Raw genomic sequence first — 19,659 nt, 5'->3', positions numbered from 1 at the left:
TTCAAAAGATTGTAATTCTAGGTGCTGATATCTTATCTTCACTTTATTGGTGGGTGTTTTGTTTCTTGGAATGTGTTACATTCTCTGCTTCTTAGGAGAGTGTTTTGTCTGTGATGTCAGGAACCTTATAAAGGTTTAGAATTTGGTGGCTGGTGATGATGCAGTTGCTGGTGATGAATAGTTGAAGGAGGGGTGGGGCTAATACCTGGGAGCTGAGAAGATTTATTTTGTAATTGCAGAATCAGTTGAACAACCATATTTAGAAAAGTAAAGTCCTGACACTGTAATCAATAAATAAACTTGATGGTTCAACTACAAGGAAATACAAAACTATCATGTGGTTCTATTTTTGCTTCTTTTTGGATGTCGAGGCACTGCTGAGCATCACACAGGAAGGATGGAGTTGAGCCGACTTCTACAATTCATGTCTTTCCCACAAACCAAGTGGGAAAGGATGAACCAAAGTCTCGAACAAATGTGTCAGCAGAATCCTGTGCAGGGAGGTGGTAAAGGGGAAGAAATCTCCAAAAAGATTTCAATCTTATATCTCTTTTAGATAATAGTCAATGAAAGAGATTGTATTCTTTATTTGGGGAGAACATGGACTACATAAACCTTGGAATGAGGGAAGGGGTTCTTCTTAGGGTGAAGTTTCACTGACTGAGGTATAAGGTTCTAGTGATACCTCAGTTGAATGGAGAAGCATTCCATAGGACAGAGGGAGAAGATACCAGACTAAGAAAAGGGAGTTCTGTGTTTTGTGCTGAGCTCAAGAAAACAGTGTAGACATGGTTTACTACAACCTTAGTAGCAAGTTGCCAAACTACCAAGCAAGAATCTGAAAAATATTTTAAAGAAAATCTGGAAATACTGGCTCAGTGGATGCAAATTTTGAACATAAGCTAATAATTTTTAAAGGTTCACTTATTTTAGACACCAGACGGAAAGCCAATAACTATTTGTAAAGCCAAGACTAGATAACTAAAAGTCACAATACAAAAGTGAATTATCAGATAGGAGTGTAAAGCTGGCTTTAAGTGTAAAGCATAAAGGATGAAAAGTTACATAAGAAATTCAATCAACTTTGGACAAATTCTGTCTATGCTCATTACTGTCACTCATACCATAGGTTCTGAGAATTTCATCCTGAGGTATTTCAAAATAATGAAAAGTATGGTGGGAAAACTAAGAAGAACCCCTGGAGAATGTCTGAAATCATTTATGCCAAACAAGTCCAAATGAAAACAAAATACATGGTGGTATTTCAAAAAGTTTAGAGACGTGTCATAAGGACTAGATAAAACCTGACATAAGACTAGGATAACATTCACTTGAAATTTAATGCGATGATTCAAAACATTTGTAGGCAAGAGCAAGGTCACAGTCCAGATGATTTTCAAAAAAGCCTAGGGATAAGAGAAAAAGAAAAGAAATCTGTATATCTTGAAGAAGAATGCACACTTACAGTAGATAAAATATTGACATATCTTTGAGTTTATTCCCAAAGAGCACCAGAGACTTTTAAGGAAAAACACAAAGTGTTTAAGGAAGCAAATGATCCTATGAGCTACCTGAAAAGCAAGAATGTATTTTCTTCATGAGTTTTAAGCTCTATTGAAAAGGTGCAACTTCCATTGAAACATCTGTGGACATTCTCTCAAGCTCACTGTTGCTCTCTCTGTTGGAAAAAAATGTTCCTAATGTAGCTGGAGAGATAAAAGTTACCTACCCCTTCATCAAAGACTAAACTGAAGAATTACATTCTTTATTCTCTGGCAAAAGAGAAAGAAAATTTTGATGATTATCAACAGTTCATCTTTTTAAAGTGGGGTTTAAGCAATAATAAGAATGCTACCTTGTTTATCATTTGTAAGCCCATAGCAGTAGCTAAAGATGAAAGCAAATCTGCATCTCAATGGTTGGGTTTCTTCTGTGATTACCTAGGGAGCACCTATATTCCCACAAAGAAAACTGGTAAACATGGAAGACCAGGAGATGAAGGATACAGAGTTTCTCAGAGAAACCATGAATGCAGCTTCAGATCCTGCAGTGAGCAAAGTAGAAGAGGATTGTTTCAATAAGCCCAGAGATGAATAGGTTCCGAAAATTGAGAATATTCTCTCTAAATAGCCTATGCTTGCTGTAAAAATATATATAAAGTCATCTGTTTTAACTGTGTTTATACACTTACAAGTTGGAGCAAGAGAATGGCATACTATGGTGTTCTTCATGCCTGGAAAGCATGTTCCACCTGGTTAAGTAACTAAATAGCTTTCATTGAGAACTGGGAAGAGAATGAAGAGAGAAAGTAAATGTCTACTCAACTACCAATATGGAAGAGAAACTTATGTAAAATGAAAATCTGGAACTGATTAAATCAAAACTAATGGGAAAAAATAATTTAAAAACCTAAATGGTTTATAAAAACCTGTGACCAGATATTAACATGTCAATAATGAAGCCAAAATGAAACTAACTTAATAGAATATCATGAACAATTTTTAATTAAAAATTTAATTAATATTTTAAATTTAATATTAAATGTAAAGAATTTTAATATAGTTTAGTAATTCTTTATAAAATAATGCAGTGTGTTCTAATAATTTTAATAAAATTTAAATTAAGTTTTAATAAACAATTTAAATTGATTTTTCAATTAAAATAAAATTTTAACATGGTAAATAAAATTTTTATGTCCTACTGATCCAAATGTCATTCCTTATATCTACATTTAAACTGTGGTAATTTTGTCTGAAAGTGCAAACATTTTTTAATTACTTATTTTTTAAAAATCTACTTTCAGTTTTTGAAAAAATATAGTGTACATTAGCACAAATAGAATATTAAGGAAATATTTGAATATAATAATATATATAGTTATTTATATAATTGACAGAAGAGATATTAAAACATATCATGTTAAAAATGAGAAGGATGCAAAGACTTCTTTACCCTTCTTTTTCAAAATGACAGATAACAACAAAAAAAGAAATAATGTCAGGGAAAATAATTCTTTTGATATAGAAAAATAGTGAGGACCACAAACCTGAAACCATTGCATATACTTGGCACTCTTGAACTTGGATGAGAGACATGCTGAGAGTTGATGCTGGTTGATTTTTAGCCAAGTGCTTATTTTCTGAAAGCTACCAACTTTGATGAAATTCAACACAATTCTAGCTTAATCATGGGGATCAAACTTAATTTTATATCATTACAAATTTCCTATGGAAAATGCAGGAAGAAGCATATGTTGTAATGATGAGGTAGGGAGCCTATGAAGAAATGAACTGATAGTAATGGTTTTATTTAAGATTTGATTTCTTAGCTCCCAGAGACTGTGCAAAATGAAGTAAAATTAAGGGAGGAGGGGAGTGGAGAGAGCAGGTAGAAATAGACACCAAACTAATGAGCATGGGGACCCCAGTGGAAGAGTTAGGGGAAGGATTGAAGGAGCTGAAGGGGTTTACAACCCCATAGGAAGAACAACAATATCAACCATCCAGACCTGCCAGAGCTCCCAGGACTGAACCACCAACTAAAGAGACCACATGGAAAGACCCATAGCTCCAGCTGCATATGTAGCAGAGGATGGCCTTATCTGGCATTTATGGGAGGAGAGGCACTAGGTCCTGTGAAGGCTTGATGCCCCAGCATAGGGGAATGACAGGGCAGTGAGGCTGGAGTGAGTGGGTGGGTGGGAGAGATCACCCTCATAGAAGCAGGGGGGTGGGATAGGAAGTTTGTGTAGGAGAAAACTGGAAGGGGGATAACATTTGAAATGTAACTAAATAAAATAACCAATAAAAACTAAAAATAAAACAACAATAACAATAAAAAAAGACTAATCATTTCTGGGAGATTTGTGTTTTAAAGAACAAAAGTAGAGGGAAACTGTGTCTTCAGTATACAAATGAACAATTACAAAAAGGGTAGCAATGTGTGTGTTCCAGAAAATTTTCATACTGTTCCTGCTGTCCACTCATCTTATTTGCACAATGTTTTTCTGACAACTGAACTCCATTCACTAATGACTTTCAATCAGAAATAAACCAGTGATGTTCCTTTATATGAAGCTTGCCAAACAAGCTGAATACCTACTGTATGGAAAAATAAATGCCATTGATTTCAGTAAAAATATACCACCAAATTATTAGGTAACATGCAAAATAATCATTTATAATCTCAAAATAGTTAGCTAATTTCACCTTTTCTAGAGAAGTAAAAACTCAAAGGATACATATGGAATGAAAAAGTCATAGAGCCCTAGAAACAGAAAAACTATAAACAGCTTGGGGAAGAAACAGGACGTAATTTTAAAATGTTAATGTTACCACAGAAACAAAAGAGAATAGAATTATTGAAGTGAGATTAGAAACATATGGATATGTTTGAGTCAAGACAAGTAACAAAAGGAAAATACCAACTAATTAAAAAGTACTTCAAAATGTTAAATTTGTGGTAATAAGGAACATCTGGGCCACACATGAGTGTCTATTTTAAAAAGAACCAAATGAATAAATACTGTATTCTAATATATAGAAGGGTAAAAAATTAAATTGAGAAGAGAAGACTGGGAGGTAAGGATGTAAGGGATGTAACACGCATTCTATTTTGCAGAGAAAGTTGGAGAGCACAGCAGACGTCATCTGGGTTTCATGTCACTTGTACTTCATACACAAACAAAGAACAGCCTCTTAGGACAGGAAGCACACAGTGCACGCATTCCATCTAAAAGAGCAGTGAGAGGAAAAAAATAACTCTTCAATTTTACCTCAGTCTTTTCAAGTGGAGCGACTCTACATAGTACAAAACAAGAAAATAGAATTATTTCATGATGTCTAAGCTAAAGGCAACTCATTCTAAAGGCTCAGTATGAAAGTGACTGCCTCTAAGTAATGTAGAAAGAAACTTTTGTGGAATAAAACTAGTCAACTAACTGATTTTCTAGCTATTATTTAGAGTAGGAGAATGAATAGGTACAATGATTCAAGAAATCAGACTTGAACACAGTTCTGTTTTAAATATCATGACAGAAAAAATAAATGTAAAAGTAAGCCTATTTGACTTCTTACTAAATGCAACACAATTGAAATATGTACAATTTCAGAAGACAAATGTCAAAATTTACTCAGATAAATGATCAACACCCTCAAGGATGATATAAATAAGCAGGTACACTCAAACTAGGACCTTAAAAGCTGAATTAGCAACAAAGAATCAATGACCAAGTCAGATGAGAAACTCAGCAACATGAAAGAAAAAAAAGTCAGCAAGAAAATTCAAGCAAGAATAATCTGAATAGGAATATTGGAAACAAAAACTTGAATAAACTGTATAAAAAGTACAATGGAAAGCATGATTTATAGGTATGACTACAAAAGAACAAAGTCCACTGAGAATAGAGAACAAGAGGGTGGAAATGCTGTACTCAACAAGGAAAAATGATGAAAACACGTGAACATGACCACAACACTCAAAAACTCTGATATATGATCAAGGGACCAAACCTAGGAATCTGTTAGATAGACAAAAGGTCTGAGAAAAACACTAAAGTCATGGGAAATATACTTAATTAGGTTATAGTATAAAACCCCTACATCTAGAGATAAAAAAGAGACACCAAAACACAAGTAGGATTTAGAAGCCCTAATAGAAAGGATCATTGTAGTGACTGCCTTTCTCATTGCTGTTACAAAATACTAAGTATTAGGTAACTTGAAGAACGAAATGTTTATTTCTCTTTATACGTCAAGTGGATACAGTCTATAAAGGCAGGGAGGTCATGACATCAAGAGCTCTAAGTGGCATGTTCATATTTCATACATAGTTAGGAATTAGCGATGATACTAAGGCCCAACTAAGTCTGCTTCTTCAGTCCAGGACTCTAGTTCATGGAATAGAGTTCAGCTGTGAAAGTTTGCCTTTCCATTTCAACTAATATAATCTGGCCTTGATTCCTAGGTGATTCTAGATACTGTCAAGTAGACAACCTATGTTAACCATTGTATCAATAAGAAACGTCTTCATGAAATATTTTAGTCAAGAAGTAAAAACTGCAAAGCAAAGACACAATGTTACAAGAAAAAATAATCAACTCATAATGCAAAGAGGATAGAATCATATCTCTATTCCAGAATCCTAAAAGTTTATCTAAATTAAAGCTTAACTATTAAAAATTAAACAATGCATATATTTGACATATTTAACAAGCCTAAAAGATATACAGAGTATTTAATTCATCATAAATTGAAATATACATTCTTTTCAGGAACTCATAGGGGTTTTCTCTAAAAAAGATATTATAGGTCAAAAGTCTGAATTATGAAAGAGTTGAAATAATCTCTTATGTTTTATTGACTAATGATGCATTAAGTGTTGAAATTGATAGCAAGAGATACTATACAAATACTTGAAGATGGACTATACACACCTGAATGATTAATTGCTTATTTTAGAGACCAGGAACCAAATCAAAAGGCTTATAAAAATCAAATGGAAATGAAAGAACAATGTACGAAAACCTTGGAGTATAGCTAAGGCAGATTTAAAGGAAACTTTATATCAACAAGTGCTTATATTTGAAGGGAAAAAAAACTAATGGTAGGTGAAGGACTTAACAAAAACAAGAGCATTTCAATCTCCAAATTAGTTAGCAATAGAAAAATAATAATTATTAAGGCAGAAGTTTATAGAATAGACTAATAAGATAGAGATTATCAAATAAAAACTGATACTTTGACAATATAAACAAGACTGACAAGCTTATCATTGTGTTAACCAAAAGAGACATAAGATACAAATAAAATTAGAAGTGAAACAAGGGAGTAACAACAACTTTTAATTGAATCCGGGGGAGAATGAGGATAATCTTTGTAAATTTATACATCAAAACAGGATAGTATGGAAAAAATGGACAAATCCTGAATACACAATATAGTAGAATTCAATAAAGGCAACATAAACGACTAAAACAGATTTATAATAAGTAAGATTTCAGTAACACCAAAATTCTCCTTTCAAAGAAAAACTGTGACCAGATGAGCTCTATGCTAAATTTTACTACCTTTTAATTTTATGGTTAAATATCAATGAGCCCCAAACTGTTTCATATAATTGAACTGTAAGGGACATTATCAAATTTAATTTTGCAAAGTCAGTAATGTCTAGCTACTATAAGCACCTGTAGACAGATCAGAAAAAAAATAAAACCAAAACCAAAAACTACAATTCATAAAAATTATTGACCAAATCCTTGAAATCACACTTAAGAAAAGACATGAACCATGTTAAAGAAGTTGGTTTCATCCTAGGGATGCAACGCTAGTTCATTATAAGCTAATCAACAAATGTAATGCAATGTATTATGAGACTTAAGGACAAAAGGAGAAAACCATCCTAATAGATTCATAAATGCCCTTAAGAACGTTCAACATCCCTTCATGATAAAAGTCCCAAAGAACATATATCTCTCAAAATAATGATGGCTGTATAAAACAAACCTATAGCCAACATTATACTAAATTAAGAAGATGCTATAGCTACAGCAATGAAATAACAACAAAATAAAAGGAAAGTTATGAGAAAAAAATAAACAATCCTTATCTGCAGATGACATGCTTCTATACTTAAAAAATCTGAAGCCTAGTGAGATGCCTGTCAACATGCCTGGTGATCCAAGATCGATCTCAAGATTCTACCTGGTGGTAGAAGAGCAGAGGCTCCCACAAGTTGTCCTTTGACATGGACAAACATGAGACAGTAGGTATATTTTTATTTATATTTACAAATAAACATTTTGAAACAAATAATACCAGAACTATTTTTCAGATTTGAGAAATAGCTTAGCAGTGTATTCCAATTCAAGTGCAGAAACAAATTTCTTCTCTATGCACTAATAAATAATTTGCTGAGAAAGAAAGTACAAGAAAAATCCCATTCAGAGCTGTTTCAAAAATTTAAATGTATAGAAAGAAACATAATCAAGAAAGCAAAATACCCTCTATAAAAAAATTTTAACACACACACACACACACACACACACACACACACCAAACAAAAACAACTCCCATAAACGTGGATTAGCGGAATCAATTTTTAAAAAGTACCAAAACTAATCTACAAACTTAGTACATCTTCATCAAAGTTCTAATAACATTATTAGCAAATGCATGTTAAAAATCCTAAAATTCACATGGAAGAATAAAAGATCCTAAAGAAATAAAACAACCTTAAGACAAGAACTGGAAATTTCACAGCCTATGACTCTAAATTATAGTACAGAGGCTTGGTAATACCACGCGTAGACAAAGACCTGTATTTAACAATGGAAAGCTGATAGTGGGAAAAATATTCTTCTTAAGGGAAGAGCCCCTGATTGGTGATACAATACAATGATGAGCACTAAAATCGTACATGCACAACAATACTAGGTAGTCTGAATAAGTTGTATTTACATATTAACATATAAGTGTACATGTGTGTGTGCTATGTGTATAACAATAAAAATTAAGAAAAAGAGGCTATGATTTTTGAGAGTGAACATGCATGAAAAATGATGCAATTATATTTTAATTTTAAAATATAAAAATTATTTATGATAAAAATTATTTGCGTCCATGAGTAAAGTTTCCTTGCCTACGCCAATGTGTATTGATATTTCCTGATATGAGTCAGTAAACTGGAAGAATGATAGTAACAGAACTTCAGCGACTTTAAATTGTAACTTTCGTAAACAGTACTTCAATCCAGGCATTGGAAGTAAAACTGATAGCGAGAATACTGGAAATAAACATTTTTAATATTTGTAGCATTTACCTCAGAACATGAAACACATGGACTCAGGTCAGAATCTTATCATTGACTATTGAAAATCAGTTTAACTGGAAGCTTCCTGAGTCAAACATTTGACCATTACACAAATGAAGAGATAAAGACAACAATTTTCGTAACATTAGACCTATTGCCAATATCAATACCAATATATTTTAGATTACTTTTATTTTCAGCCACATTTAATGCTAGTTGATATAGGAATCATATTTTGAATCTAAAAAAACAAAGAGCTGTTTATTTCTTCATTTCTCATGTTCCAGAGTTAACCCATAAACTGGCCCTGTTTATTGATTACCATTTTCTGTCCTGTTTCTCAAATTCTTTACACTCTTTGAATACAATGAAGATGTTGATTCCCCGACAGAATTGTGTAGAAAGTGACTACAGAACTTGGGGACCAACTTAAACCTAACACTTGAATAATACAAACTGTGAGATTAATAATAAAGTCTGTAATATGAAAACCCAAAACACAGCTTAATAAAACATAAATAAGAAACAAAAACATTCTAAGGTACAATGTCTGCTGTTAGTTTCTCACGTGTAAGATTCCCAAATAGTCACAAAACTAGTTTGAGTTTTAAAATGTTCCACGGTAAAAGTATTGTCTCATATACTTGCATAATTTAAAACCTTTACATATTTTGTGTACATAATTCAAGAAATGTATTCAGCCTGAGGTTAGTTTCTTTTTTAAAGAGTGTTTCCTTATTTTGGTCATTCTTTGAAATCTTTCAAAGCATGACTTTGTCACCATAATAACAGTAATACACAGTAGGGTGCCACTGGTGTCTCTGCAAAGAGAAAAGTATGCTTGCCACAGATGGCTGAAGCCCTAGGGATCCTGGACCCAAGCCTGCAGGAGGTGACCTAAGGGCACAGTGCCACAGAGGTCATTTGGTACCTGTGAATCTTGTGACAGCAGGGATAGATTTGCAAGTGAGAATTCCAAGAATAATTGCTCTTTGTGGTTCTGTTAGAATGTATACATAAATTCTAAAAGCTATAAATTTGTCACTGAAAACGCTGTAAAAAAAGGGGGGGGGGGATATTGAGGCCCAGGAGACAAGACCTAAAAGACATGTAACTGCATGAACTGCCTTCTCAGGATACTCTATACAGTCCAGTATTCCTATACAATTGCCTATGCCCTATATTTTATAAAACTGTGAAACTAAGATTGACTCATTTTTTTAAACAAAAATATAAGCTCTATAAAAATGACCATAATAAAATTTAAACATTATCTTACGACATATGTCACTCAAATTGAGGTTGCCATTGTATATCAACATCTCTTCTTTTCTTCCTCTGACTCAGTTTCAAAGCACATCCTTGACAAATTTTCAGAATAAAAGATGAGACAAGAGAAAAATAGGAAAAATTAAAAACCAAGCACTTCATAGATGATTAGATATTATAAAATGAAGTAGGTTATTTTCTTAAATTTTTTGTAAAGCTGTAAAAATGTATGTCATTGATTGGTTTTGATTGTTCCGAAAAATCTCTTTATTGCTGAATTGTACTTAGTAGCATTTTAAGATCTTTCTAATGGGGTTACCTCTACTGCTAATTGAATATAATGATTTGGAAAGAATATGATTGTTTTTAAATTTCATGAGGAAATTGTCTGCATTGTAAGATATTGTTTCTTTCATATTTTTTTCTTTTTTTGGCTTTTTTAAAAATTTTTTTTAAATTTTATTTGATATATTTTTTATTTACATTTCAAATGATTTTCCCTTTTCTGGTCCCCCACTCCCTGAAAGTCACATAAGCCCCCATCCCTCCCCCTATTCTCGTACCCACCCCTTCCCAATTCCCTGTTCTGGTTTTGCCTTATACTGCTACACTGAGTCTTTCCAGAACCAGTGGCAACTCCTCCATTCTTCTTGTACCTTATTTGATGTGTGGGTTATGTTTTGGGTATTCCAGTTTTCCAGGCTAATATGCACTTATTAGTGAGTACATACCATGATTGATCTTTTGAGACTGGGTTACCTCACTTAGTATGATGTTCTCCAGCTCCATCCATTTGCCTAAGAATTTCATGAATTCATTGTTTCTAATGGTTGAATAGTACTCCATTGTATATATGTATATATACAATGGAGTGATATATATATATCACATTTTTTTGCATCCATTCTTCTGTTGAGGGATAGCTGGGTTCTTCCCAGCTTCTAGCTATTATAAATAGGACTGCTATGAACATAGTAGAGCATGTATTATTATTACATGGTGGAGAATCCTCTGGGTATATGCCCAGGAGTGGTATAGCAGGATCTTTCTGAAGTGACATGCCCAGTTTTCTGAGGAACCACCAGGCTGATTTCCAGAGTGGTTGTACCAATTTGCAACCCCACCAAGAGTGGAGGAGTGTTCCTCTTTCTCCACATCCTCTCCAACACCTGATGTCTCCTGAGTTTTTAATCTTAGCCATTCTGACTGGTGTAAGGTGAAATCTCAGGGTTGTTTTGATTTGCATTTCCCTGATGACTAATAAAGTTGAACATTTTTTAAGGTGTTACTCAGCCATCCCAAGTTCTTCAGGTGAGAATTCTTTGTTTAACTCTGTACCCCATTTTTAATAGGGTTATTTGGTTTTCTGGGGTCTAACTTCTTGAGTTCTTTGTATATATTGGATATTAGCCCTCTATCTGATGTAGGGTTGGTGAAGATCTTTTCCCAATTTGTTGGTTGCCGATTTGTCCTTTTGATGGTATCCTTTGCTTTACAGAAACTTTGTAATTTTATGAGGTCCGATTTATCAATTCTTGATCTTAGAGCATACGCTGTTGGTGTTCTGTTCAGGAACTTTCTCCCTGTACCTATGTCCTCAAGGGTCTTCCCCAGTTTCTTTTCTATTAGCTTCAGAGTGTTTGGCTTTATGTGGAGGTCCTTGATCCATTTGGAGTTGAGCTTAGTACAAGGAGACAAGGATGGATCAATTCGCATTCTCCTGCATGCTGACCTCCACTTGAACCAGCACCATTTGTTGAAAAGGCTATCTTTTTTCCATTGGATGTTTTCAGCCCCTATGTCGAGGATCAAGTGGCCATAGGTGTGTGGGTTCCTTTCTGGATCTCCAATCCTGTTCCATTGATCCACCTGCCTGTCACTGTACCAATACCATGCAATTTTTAACACTATTGCTCTGTAGTATTGCTTGCGGTCAGGGATACTGATTCCCCCAAAATTTCTTTTGTTGTTGAGAATAGTTTTAGCTATCCTGGGTTTTTTGTTATTCCAGATGAATTTGAGAATTGCTCTTTCTAACTCTATGAAGAATTGAGTTGGGATTTTGATGGGTTTTGCATTGAATTTGTATATTGCTTTTGGCAAAATTAACTATATTAATCCTGCTGATCCATGAGCATGGGAGGTTTTTCCATTTTTTGAGGTCTTCTTCCATTTCCTTCTTCAGAGTCTTGAAGTTTTTGTCATAAAGATCTTTCATATGTTTGGTAAGAGTCACCCCAAGGTACTTTATACTGTTTGTGGCTATTGTTAAGGGTGTCAGTTCCCTAATTTCCTTCTCAGCCTGCTTATCCTTTGAGTATAGAAAGGCTACTGGTTTGCTTGAGTTGATTTTATAACCAGCCACTTTGCTGAAGTTGTTTATCAGATGTAGGAGTTCTCTAGTGGAGTTTTTTGGGTCACTTATGTAGACTATCATATCATCTGCAAATAATGATAGTTTGACTTCTTCCTTTCCAATTTGTATCCCTTTGACCTCCTTATGTTGCCTAATTGCATGAGCTAGTAACCCAAGTACAATATTGAAAAGATAAGGAGAAAGATGGCAGCTCTGTCTAGTCCCTGATTTTAGTGGGATTGTTTCAAATTTCTCTCTATTTAGTTTGATGCTGGCTACCGGTTTGCTGTATATTGCTTTTACTATGTTTAGCTATAGGCCTTGAATTCCTGTTCTTTCCAAGACTTTAAGCATGAAAAGATGCTGAATTTTGTTAAATGCTTTTTCAGCATCCAATGATATGGCCATGTGGTTTTTTTCTTTGAGTTCGTTTATGTAGTGGATTGCGTTGATGGACTTCTGTAAATTGAACCAACCCTGCATCCCTGGAATAAAGCCTACTTGATCATGGTGGACGATCGTTTTTATGTGTTCTTGAATTCGGTTGGCAAGAATTTTATTGAGTGTTTCTGCATTGATGTTCATAAGGGAAATTGGTCTGAAGTTCTCTTTCTTTGTTGGATCTTTGTGTGGTTTTGGTATCAGCATAATTGTGGCTTCATCGAAGGAATTGGGTAGTGTTCCTTCTCTTTCTATTTTGTGGAATAGTTTGAAGAGTATTGGTGTTAGGTCTTCTGTGAAGGTCTGATAGAATTCTGCACGGAAGCCATCTGGTCCTGTGCTTTTTTTGGTTGGAAGGCTTTCTATGAACCCTTCTATTTCTTTAGGGGTTATGGGACTGTTTAGATGATCTATTTGGTCCTGATTTAATTTTGGTATTTGGTATCTGTCTAGGAAATTGTCCCTTTCCTCCAGATTCTCCAGTTGTGTTGAGTATAGGCTTTTGTTGTACGATCTGATGATTTTTTGAATTCCTCAGTTTCTGTTGTTATATCTCCCTTTTCATTTCTAATTTTGTTAATTTGGATACTTTCTCTTTGCCCTTTGGTCAGTCTGGCTAAGGGTTTATCTATCTTCTTGATTTTCTTAAAAAACCAGCTCCTGGATTCATTGATTCTTTCTATGGTTCTCTTTGTTTCCACTTGACTGATTTCAGCCCTGAGTTTGATGATTTCCTGTCTTCAACTCCTCCTGGGTGAATTGGCTTCTTTTTGTTCCAGCGCTTTCAGGTGTGTCTTTAAGCTGCTAGTGTATGCACTCTCCATTTTCTTTTTGGAGGCACTCAGAGCTATGAGTTTTCCTCTTACCACTGCTTTCATTGTGTCCCAAAGATTTGGCTATGTTGTGCCTTCATTTTCATTAAATTCTAAAAAGTCTCTGATTTCTTTCTTTATTTCTTCTTTGGCCAAAGTGTCATTGCGTAGATTATTGTTCAGCCTCCATGTGTATGTGGGCTTTGTGTTGTTTTTGTTGCCATTGAAGATTACTCTTACTCCATAGTGATCTGATAGGAGTCATGGGATTAGTTCGATCTTCTTATATTTGTTGAGGTCTGTCTTCTGAACAATTATATGTTCAATTTTGGAGAAGGTACCTTGAGGTACTGAGAAAAAGGTATATTCTTTTGTTTTAGGGTGAAATGTTCTATAAATATCAGTCAAGTCCAAATGGTCCAAAGCTTCAATTAGTTTTAGTGTGTCCCTGTTTAGTTTCTGTTTTCTGGATCGGTCCATTGAGGAGAGTGGAGTGTTGAAGTCACCCACAATTATTGTGTTAGGTGCAATGTGTGCTTTGAGCTTTAGTAAAGTTTCTTTTACGAATGAGGGTGCTCTTGCATTTGGAACATAGATGTTCAGAATTGAAAGTTCTTCTTGGTGGATTTTTCCTTTCACCAGCAAGAAGGGTCCTTCTGTATCTCTTTTGATGACTTTAGGTTGAAAGTCAATTTTATCTGATATTAGAATGGCTACTCCGGCTCGTTTCCTGAGACCATTGGCTTGTAAAATTGTCTTCCAGCCTTTTACTCTAAGGTAGTTTTTGTCTTTGACATTGAGGTGTGTTTCCTGTATGCAGCAAAAAGTAGGGTCCTGTTTCCTTATCCAGTCTGTTAGTCTGTCTTTTTATTGGGGAGTTGAGTCCATTGATATTGAGAGATATTAAGGAATAGTGATTATTACTTCCTGTCATTTTCGATGTTATTTTTATATTTGAGTGATTATCTTCTTTTGGGTTTAATGAAAGAAGGTAACTATCTTGCTTTTTCCAGGGCGTCGCTTCCCTCCTTGTATTGGAATTTTCCTCCTATTATTCTTTGTAGAGCTGGGTTTTTAAAAAGATATTGTGTAAATTTAGTGATTCTGATAGGTCTTCCTTTATATGCTACTTGGCCTTTTTCTCTTGCTGCTTTTAATATTCTTTCTTTGTTTAGTACATTTGGGGTTTTGATTATTATGTGACTGGAAGCATTTCTGCTCAGGTCCAGTCTGTTTGTAGTTCTGTAGGCTTCTTGTATATTCATAGGCATCTCTCTCTTTAAGTTGGGAAAGTTTTCTTCCATAAATTTGTTGAAGATATTTGCTGGCCCTTTCAGTTGTAAATCTTCACTCTCATCTATACCTAAAATCCTTAGGTTTGGTCTTCTCATTGTGTCCTGGATTTCCTGGATGTTCTGGGATATAAGCTTTTTGCATTTTGAATTTTCTTTGACTGTTGAGTCAATGGTTTCTATGGTATCTTCGGCATCTGAGATTCTTTCTTCCCTCTCTTGTATTCTGTTGTGGATATTTGCATCTATGGCCCCTGATCTCTTCTCAAGGTTTTCTATCTCCAAAATTGTCTCCCTTTGTGATTTCTTAGTTGTTTCTACTTCTGATTTTAGATCCTGGATGGTTTTGCTTAGCTCCTTCACTTGCTTGTTTGTGTTTTCCTGTAATTCTTTAAGAGATTTTTGTGTTTCCTCTTTCATGACTTCTGCCAATTGATTCACTTTCTCCTGCATTTCTTTAAGTTGTGTGTGAGTGTGTGTGTTTCTCCTTTATTCGCTTCTATCTCTTGAGCCTAATTGTCCTGAATTTCTTTAAGTGATTTTTGTGTTTCCATTATATGGGTTTCTAACTTATTCATGTTCCCCTGTATTTCTTTAAGAGATTCATTTATGTCCTTTTTTTGTTCTTCTAACAGCATCATGAACAGTGATTTTAAATCCAAATCTTGTTTTTCTGGTGTGTTTGTATAATCAGGACTTGCTGATGTTGGAGAGTTTGGTTCAGATGCTGCCATATTGCCTAGGTTTCTGTTAGTAGCGTTCCTGCGTTTGCCCTTTGCCATCTTGAGATTTCTGGAGTTAGTTGGTCTTGTCTCTGGCTGGTATTTGTGCCTCCTGTGAGGCTGTATGGCTATTTCTGCAACACTGGATGGCTGGGTTTTCCCTGTTACAGATTGCTAATGCCCTGCCCTTCTCTTGGGTGCCCTTGCAGCCCTAGTGTGCCTTTCCCCAGATTGTCTGTGTGAACCAGGAGTTCTGATGGTCTATGCTGCTGCGGGACCTTTTCTGAGTGCTGGTCACTCTACTAGGCAGCCTATCTGCCAACCGGGTTGGGGCACACAAGGCTAGCCTAGCTGCTGAGACCCTGAGTCTAGGCAAAAGCCTGGCAGGCCAAGCCCCCCTCCCCCAGCAAAGTTCCCCTCGGGCTATGACTGTTAATTGGTTCTGTCAGGTGGCCAGGATGGCAGTATGCGCATGCTCCCTGAAAGTGCTGGGTGAGTTTGCTAGGCTAACAACCTCCTGGCCGGGTTGGCACACAGATTGCCCACCGAGCAGCCCAGGGCCTGGGAGCAGTCCAAGGCCTGTCCGTCTTAGACCCCCCCACCCCCCCCCATGTTAGCCTCGGGCTATGACTCTTAGCTGACTTTGCCTGCTAGAACTCTCTGGCGTCCCGTATTAAAAATGGCGGGGAGAGCACACCAGGCTGGGCAAACAACTTTCTGCCCGGGTTTGCACACCGATGGCCTTCTGAACAGCCCAGGGCCTGGATGCTGGCCAACACCCGTCAGGCTTAGACCCCCGTGATGTTGGCCTTGGGTTATATTTGTGTACCTCAGTCTGTCTGATTTGTCTGGCGCCTGAGATCCAGGATGGCAGAGAGACTCTAGTCTCTGACTGGTGAGAGGCAGAGTTCTGATGTAGCTTCTGTGTGGTGAAAGGCACCGTAAATTCGCCGCTGCTTGCAGCCTGGCTGGCCAGCGAAGGTCTGTGGTAGCAGGCGCAAGGCCTGCCTGGACCCTGTCACCTTGTTTCCACTGCTGATAGCCCTTCTGTTGGACCAGCTGCCACTGCTGCCGCCCTTCTATATTTTTAAATGTATATTTTTCTGACATTGTCAAACAATGGACTATTGCTATTAAAGATCAATATTAATATTATCCAATAACTATGAACAAACAACTCAAATTTAACTATAAAATTTGCAATTTATCTATAACTGTAATTTTATTTTATTAAAAATTAAAATTCAAAACACTTGTATCTTCCAATGGCAACACTCAGAAACCTTTTTTTATAAAATAGATATTGGTTTAGTAGCCTACAAAAGCTACATCTTCATTTTAAAATATTTTAGCAAGCCACACATTTCTTTTTACTTAATATTGGATGCTTTATTTTGCATTTTACAGTATCTGCTTCCCCCATATTGATCACCAAGCCCTTGTGGAGAGACAATAAAAACTTATCACATGAATTAGGTATGCTGAAAAACAATGGATAATTTACAAACAAGTCTCTATATAATCAAAAACATTTTATGAAATACATATTCTGGAACACATGAATTTTAAATCTTAAAAGGCATTTCTAAAAACAAAGATAAAAAACATTTAACACTGTCAAGACTGGCAGAACAACACTGCTGGCAAGCTGGAAATAGCTCCAAAGACCACGTGTGATTTGAGGGAAGAGGATTACTGGGTAGACCTTCATCTAAATAATTTATTAATAAGATTCTCTTTTTTTCTTTTTAAAAAATGAATTTCTACTAAGTGAACAATGTATTTGCCTTGGTAACTTCTTAAATTTTATAGTTATGCTTGTTAAAAGCTTGATTTAAAGAGTTGAGAAGTAGTGAAAGGGAAAAAGGAAAAATAGCATGGTCTTAGTGAAGAAACCTGAAGTGACCAGCGCTCACTGCCATGAACACTGAAGAGGAATATGCTTAAAAATGGTATGTATAGAATCTCAATGCCAAAAATAACTCCAAGTGTTCTCACTTAGGGACCTTAAGAAAAAAACTAAATGCCCTCAATTAGTTTAAAATTTTCAAAATGGCGTAATATGTATCTTCACACATCCATTGCAGGGCATATTAAAATTAATCATACTGCTATTTCTACTTTAAATATAATCTGTATGCAATTTAGGGGTATCTCTGCAGACAGGATCTTAGAGGCCACTGAAAGTAATGGTAAGCTGGAGGCTCACGCCCGTAACTCAGGAAGCTGAGGCAGGTATCCCAAAAGTTAAAGGCTATGGCAGGAATGTTTGGAGCCAGTCTAGGATACACAGCACTGCCCTGTCTCGAAAGAAAAAGTAAAAAGGAGAGAACAGAATGAAAATGAAAGCAAACAAAAGGACCATGAGCATGGCGGCACATGGGTCTAGCACCAGCACGCAAGAGGTAGAGGTAGAATATACCTGTGAGTTTAAGATTATCTTGGTTTACATAGATTTTCAGGCTACCTGGGGCTATACAGTAAGACCCTTGCTTTTTTTTAAGTAGATAATTTGATTGGGCAGTAATTAAAACAATGATTTTTAAGGTGCCTGAGGTCACAAATTTAGTAATTTGCATCAATGAACCAGGGACCACATAGTGAACAAAAGATTCTAATTGTCTCTTCACTTATTTATTCATAGGCTCACTCACAAAGTGCTGGTAGCTGTGCTGGCCTCAATGGTTTCTGCTTCATTTTTCTGAGAACACTTGTGAAGAGTGAGAGCCTCTAAGCCTATAGAATTGAGATCATGGAAGAGTAACAGAGTAATCTGTAACTTACTCCCAAGCTTGAGTGCCTTGTCAAGTACCTTTATTGATACAATGTGGGCCTTAAATAAAACTTAGGCACTCTGTATATTCTAATATTTTTATTATACCCATAAGAATGGTTAGTGAGATGTCTCGACTTAAAAATCATCTTGCATCTCAGAGTAACCCTCTTCCTAGTCTATACTACGGTCTAGAGAGAGCTATTTGGAGCCTCAAGGCACTTCATAGAAGAGATGAGCTAAGTTCACTCACATCAGAGGAAGATTTTGTATGTTGTAAATAGGCTAAAAAGGACAGAAACGACTGTGCTACCTGCCGGAGCAGAAAGAAAGCATCAGGTACTGAGATATCCCGAGTTTAAGACCTCTGGGGGTGCAAACTGCCATGGGTATGCCTGCACCCAGGACCTGGGCAGATAGGTGGTTCTTCTGTGTGCCAGCTGACCGTGGGTCCTGTGCCCTACAGGGTGATCAGCATTTGGAGGAACTCCCTGCCACCATCTTCGCTCCATGACAGAGCAGTCGGGGAGCAACAGGTTCACTGAGACAACCCAAGTATAACACTGCTTGGGGCAAAACACAGCAGGGCTCCAACAGCACACTAGAGGAAGGCAGCATATCAGCAATCTGTGCCAGGGGAAATCCAGTCATCCAGTGTCATATAAATAGCTTTACAGACTCACAGGAGGTTGAAGCACAAGCCAGTGACAAGACCAACTAACACCAGTGAGAACCAGATGGCAAAAGGCAAACATAAGAACGTTACTAACAGAAACCAAGGCAATGTGGCAGCATCTGAAGTCAATTCTCCAATAACAGCAAGTCCTGGATACCCCAACACACCAGAAAAACAAGATTTGGAATTAAAATCACTGGTCATGATGCTGTTAGAGGAACACATGAAAGACATAAATAAATCTCTTAAAGAAATTCAAGAGAAAAATGATCAAAAGTTAGAAGCCCTTACAAGGGAAACATAAAAATCATTGAAAGAAATTAACGAGAATATGGGTCAAAAGATAGAAGTCAATAACAAGGAAATGCAAAAATCACTTAAAGAAATACAGAACTTTGGTCAACAGGCAGAAATCATGAAAGAGGAAACACTAAAATCTCTTAAAGATTTACAGAAAAACACAAACAACCAAGTGAAGGAACCGAGCAAAACCACCCAGGATCTAAAAAC

At 36.0% G+C, this 19,659-nt stretch overlaps 1 pseudogene; it reads right to left on the bottom strand.

Moving 5' to 3' along the window:
* LOC127691921 (adenosylhomocysteinase-like) overlaps positions 1-19,659 on the bottom strand; it is a 29,032-nt pseudogene that overhangs the window by 1,609 nt on the left and 7,764 nt on the right.

The sequence above is a fragment of the Apodemus sylvaticus genome, chromosome 9 (genome assembly GCF_947179515.1).
Source record: "Apodemus sylvaticus chromosome 9, mApoSyl1.1, whole genome shotgun sequence".
Classification (NCBI taxonomy): Eukaryota; Metazoa; Chordata; class Mammalia; order Rodentia; family Muridae; genus Apodemus; species Apodemus sylvaticus.
Note: the sequence above shows the minus strand (reverse complement) of the source record. Positions and strands in the feature narration are given on the sequence as shown.